Source organism: Marmota monax, unplaced genomic scaffold (genome assembly GCF_021218885.2).
Source record: "Marmota monax isolate L192 unplaced genomic scaffold, Marmota_monax_Labrador192_F-V1.1 WCK01_AAM20220418_F8-fsc00056, whole genome shotgun sequence".
NCBI classification, from domain to species: Eukaryota; Metazoa; Chordata; class Mammalia; order Rodentia; family Sciuridae; genus Marmota; species Marmota monax.
This window is the reverse complement of record NW_026695212.1, coordinates 919,204-925,209: the sequence shown is the minus strand read 5'-3', so window position 1 is coordinate 925,209 and position 6,006 is coordinate 919,204.

Here is a 6,006-nt window from a genome sequence, read left to right as displayed (position 1 = left end):
CAAAAAACAAACCAAATGTGAAATGAATGCATGAAAACACACAATGCCTTTTATTCTCTCTCTTAAGCTTTAGTCTCAGAGCTTATGCTCTGTTACTTCTGCTGGCGTTCTGTTGGCAAAAGTTCATAGCTAAGCCCATGTCAAAGCAGCTGGAAGTATATTCTGTCATAGTGGAAGGGGAGTGAATACTACATCATACGGTAGTTCACACTGTCATATCTACATATCTATCCAAATGTAAAATGAAACATCATGATACCCTACTTGATATATTTCTGTATAATTCCTGCTTTCTTAGAATGTCCCATCTCAGGAAAATTCCCTTCATATATCTGCTTCAAGAAATATGTATATCCTCTTAGCTTTCGGATATTCAAAGCATGAGTTACTTGATTAGCTAGAAGGGTCTCGGGTGAAGGTGAAGCCAACCAAGATTTTTATAGTTAAAATGTTTTTACCTAGTTATTTTTAAAACTATGATTTTTGTCTCTATAAAACATATTTCTGTGTGGCAAGAATTTGTGAATTCTAACAAAACACTTAACCTCGAAGCAAAAGTAGCAATTAAAAAACAAAAACTTGGGATCTCTGCCAGATGGCTTCTGAATCAGAACTTATTAGAAAGATTTTTATTTCTAAGAGAAAGAAGGAGGAGAAGGCATATGGGGATTGGTTGCTAAGAGTATTTTTTTAAACACTGGTGTTAGCCGGTTTCCTGCAGCAACGGTACTTATTATTCCTAAGAATAATGAAGAGTTCACAAATTAAGGACTTCTTGAAGGCTGGTAGGCATGTTGTCACAGTTGATTGAAAGCAAAATAAAATTGATACTTAACTGCCAGACACTGCATGGGCTTAACAAAAAAAAAAAAAAAAACCATTCTGAATGTCTGCCATATTAGGCTCCTGACTCTCCTGACTCTTCTCTGGAGGTCTTCCCTGTAAGTTGAGGCTGGAGCTGGACCTCCAGAGTTCTGATTTACCATAATGGAGTCTTTTGCAGCTGAATCAAACTGTCACTGTAGGTCCAGAATCCACCTTTCTCCCATAACCTATATTTTATATGTCCAGGATTGTATCCAGGTTCTGGAGGTCTCCAGATCTCATAATTCTCTCTTTCTAGCCACTGTTCTGAAACTGCCATGTTAGAAAAAAATGTCCAACAGACTTCTTTGTTGATTTCTGCAAGTACCCTATTTCTTTTTTTGGTAGACAGTAATTTTTCGGTTTTCTGTTGGGAGCCTAGCACATACTCCCTCATCACCCTGGGTGATGAATTAGTCTTCCAGACCTATGACATTGTCCCATAATGAGTTGCAATGACATACAATTCAAAGTAAACACCATATCTACCACCCCCTTTGCCCTATTAAATATCTGTCTAATGTAGATGAAGACCCATAGATGCATCACTGAACTGGCCCAGAATGTAAGCTTCTGTAGAAAGATATTTAATTGTTAATATAGTTGAACATACATATGAGGTACAGTGTGATATTATATGAATACAATATCTAATAAAAATCTCCTTAGATATTTAGCATTTATTCATGTTTTGAGTCTTCTCTCTTTTGGTTCTTCATAAAACATATAATAGATTACCAAAAACAATAGTCACCCTACTGTGTTATAGAACACTACAACTTATTTCTTCTATATGATTACATTTTGGTACCCATTATCCAATCTCTTTCCAATCCTTTGTTTCAGTTTTTTTTTTCCTACTGTTACCCAAAATATCCCACTAGAACAATTCTAGGAGGAGAAGTTCATTTGAGGGCTCATGGTTTCAGAGGTCTCAGTCCATGGACAGCAGGCTCCATTCCTTAGATAAGTCAGAACAACATGATGGTAGAGTGTGTTGAAGGAAGAGGCTCACATGATGATCAGGAAGGAGAGAGAGAGAGAGAGAGAGAGAGAGAGAGAGAGAGAGAGAGAGAGAGAGAGAGATATCTTCACTTGCAAAATACAAACATATACCCCAAAACCATGCCCCCAATGCCCCACCTCCTCCAGCCACACCCTATCCACTTTCAATTACCACCCAATCCCATCAGGTGATTAACTCACTGATTGGGTTAAGGCTCTCACAACCCAATCATTTCTTCCCCAAACCTTCTTGCATTGTCTCACACATGAGTTCCTGGACTATATCAAGGTATACCTAGAAAGTTAGCAAAACATATTCTAGGTGTATCTGTGAGTGTGTTTTTCAGAAAAGATAGGCACGTGGGTCATTAAAATGAGTGGGGAAGACTTGTCCTGAATGTGAGAAGCACCATCCAAGAGACTGGGGGACTGGATGGAAGAGAAAAAAATGTAACAAGGGAGAAGTGCACAGGGGCTGAAGCCTTCTTGAGCAAGTGCAGTCTTTGTGGCTGCCACTTTGGACAAAGTTAACATTTATTTTACTAGATGATAATAATATAACACAGGTCTAAAGTGCTTGTGCCTGGTGAACATGTAATAATGTCTTTGAAAATCTGAAATAACTACAAGAAAGCAAAAAAGTGTGAAGTCTAAAATTCCCAAGGCTCTAGTTACCCCTTTCCACATCCATCAAGATCCAGGAATGGTCCAAACTGAAAGCATGAATGAAACAACGTGCCCAAACCAGCTGGTGGGACGGTCGCAGTTTGAATCCTTAATTGTCTCAGGATTCTAAAAGAAGTTGGACCTTTCTGTTTTGGTGCTTCCTATGAACCTATCATGTTGAAGCCCAGCACAACCAGATGGCTAAAAACTATCTGAATTGGGTAATTGCTCATTCCCCAAACACGGTCCTCTCTCTATTAGGGACAGCAACCCACTTTCAGAACTGCAACCAGGGAGGTGTTTCTTGTCCCAGGAAAAAGGGTTGGAAGGGTGGGTGAGAGAATGCCTGTATTTCATGTGCTCTCTATTCTGCCCACCTCATGCCCACAAACAGATGCCGTTTTTAAAAGGGTTAACCCTCACAAGTGCTTGTTTAAGCACTGTCGTAGAGATTAGGAAGGACTTTGTGAATTCTTGAGTGCTCTGAGAGGGTTAACTTTCTTTTTTTTTTTTTACTAAGAACTTGGATCTAACCTGAGATCTTTCCCATGATAATTTAGTTATGACATAGATTTACTTATTATTCTCAATCTGTGTTTTATTGATCTTGTTTTCCTTCAAGGGAAGCACAGATATTAAAAAGATGATTGCCTCTGCTTTAAACCTTACAACATGGAAAAACCATAAAGGTCTCAAATACCATGGGATCATATGAAAATTAAATTTCTATAATAATTATAACTTTTTTTCTGACTTTGTTTTATAGTTTTATATGTAATATCTCTGATATTTCCGATCTCAAACAACAAAACATATAAAGAACAACAAAACTCCTTAAGAGAGGTTGTTAATATTTTACTAGATGAAGAAATAAAGAGCTTAGAAAATTCCAGCAAACTGCCTAACATCAGAAAGCTTAACAACAGAATTTGAACACAGGTCCTGCATATGAATAGTGTGTTCTTCCCATATGAACTGTAGAAATGTACATGAGGAATTTCCTTATTAATCATTTCATGAGGTTTCCTTATAAGGCTGAGGTAGCATGAAAACTTCTAATTCATCATTTCAGGGCATCATTCACAGAACAATTGCTATTCCAAAGATATTTAATAAATTGACTAAATTCAGTTTTATTTGCAATTGAAATATTGGCATTGTCTATGTTTTCTGACATTATACTTCACATAAGGAAGCTTATTAGTTATTTGGCTGAACTGGAAGAAAATAGATTAAATGTTTTATCTAAGAAGTAATTCCAGTGACCCTGCTAAGAACTTCCCTAAGCAATTCTCATATCACAAGTACAGTTACCCTCCTTTGGACTAAAAGATACATACATTTTAGGAAACTACAATACATTTTAGGCTTTCATTTATAGCCACTATGGGTCAAAAATACAATTTTAGACTTTGTGGGACTATATTAATAAAAGTCATTATATTTAGTCTGACTTCTCTAGGGAGCACAGGAACTCCTGAACTATTAAATAAAAAGAACATATGCAGGAGAAATTAAGTGAACCAGATGTTATCAGCAAAACGTGCTCAGGGTTCCAAATTTAGTTTACCGAATTTAGTTATTGTCAAGTGTCCCTAGTTAAATTGCAATTTTCTGAATACTGTAAAAAAAAATCTCAAAACCTCAAAACCACAAATATTAAAGCGAATGTTAAGAAAAAACAGTAATTATGAATATTACAATCTTAAACTCAAAGTTTGGAGAATTGATCCCAATAGAGGTGACAGAACTCAGTTATCATGATTGTTAAAAGAGTCAAAGAAGGGATAGTTTATCTGTAGTTATTGATGCAGTAAATATTAAAATCCCAGTTTTCTGATCCCAGAGATAACATAAATTCAGTGATTAAAAAAAAAAGAGGCGAATCAATATCTGAACAAGAATTTTGCTAATATTCCAGGGAAAAGGACTTTGAAAGCCTCATTGTTATTGATTAATGAGTGACAATAGGAAGAAAGCCAGCAAGTCAACTGTTAGCATGTCCTTTCTCATGAGATACTATAGGTAACGTGTTCACCCGAATTCCCTCCAGCTATCATGAAACAATTAACACAAATCAGGGCTCACTTTTTGGCTGAGAGTCTTATTTTTAGATCAAGACAGACTTTCAGTACTCTCCAATCTGTAATCCTGACTTCTTATACATAATCCCACCATATCACTTCTGCAGAACCAGAACTTCTGGATGTTGCACTCAGAAGCAAAATATGTTCATGTATACCACAGCAACTGCTACGGACTGGATAGAGTTTGAGTGTGTACCCCAGATTTTCATGTGCTGGAATCTTGGTCCCTAGAGTGGCAATGTGGAGAGGTGGTAGAACCTCTAAGTTGGTGAGGCCAAGTGGGAGGTAACTAGGTCAGTGTAAGTGCTGCTCTCAGAAAGGATTAATGTAGCTTTCATGTGACCTTGCTAGTTCTCTCAAGAGCAGGTTGTTAAAAAAAGAATGAGCTTGGCCTTTTCTGTATGTGGTCAGTCCTTTTTCTATTTCTTTGCTTCAGAGAGCAGAGACTAGCCAGAATGATAGTGCTATACTGTTTGGATCTTCCAGCCACCAGAATTATGAGCCATATAAACATTTTTCTTTATAAAGTACCCAACCTCCAGTATTTTCTTATAGCAACACACAATGGACTAGGACAGTTATACCCATAAGAAAAGTACCATATTCTATGCAAAGAGTATTTATCTCCATCAAAATACAAGGTAGTAGAGAAGGCTGGGGTTCAAATAATCTTATTACAACAAAACAACCATGCATAGAAAGAGTCTTTAAAGAGAGTGCTAAAGGAAGGCTTTAAAGGTAGTTTATGGTTAAAGATAATTTTCAAAAAAAGTTAATACTTGAAATAATTCCATTTCTCTGTTTTTACATTTGTTGCTTGAGGTCTTATAAAAAATATTACGTATACTGAGATGTTAAAATATTTCCCATATGTTTTCTTCAAGTATTTTCACAGTTTCAGGCCTTAGTTTCAGGTCTTTGTTCAATTTTGAGTTGATTTTTGTAGAAGGTAAGATATAGGGAAAGGCATTATGTGTATTTATTAGTGAAATAAACCAGACACGTTAATATTCTGTCTCATATATGGGAGCTAAAAAAGGTTGACCTGAATGTAGAACCATTACTAATGGGGGCTGGGAATATTTCTGTCTAACCCAGAAGCTTCTCTTGTGTTCACTGCCTGTCAATTCCTCACCACCACTGCAGAGACAACCCCTTTTTTAAATTAATTTTATTTTATCTTCCCTAGAATATTATATAATAGATATCAGTAAGTACATTTTTCCCTAAAGGTACTTTTTTGCAGTATAATGTCATTTTACTTTGAGAGTAATCCAAATCATTGCATTTAGCAATTGTTCATTTCTTTTGATTGCAGATCAGCACTTCATTATACAAATGTACCACATTTTGTTTATCCGTTCTCAGAGTATTCCTAGTTTTA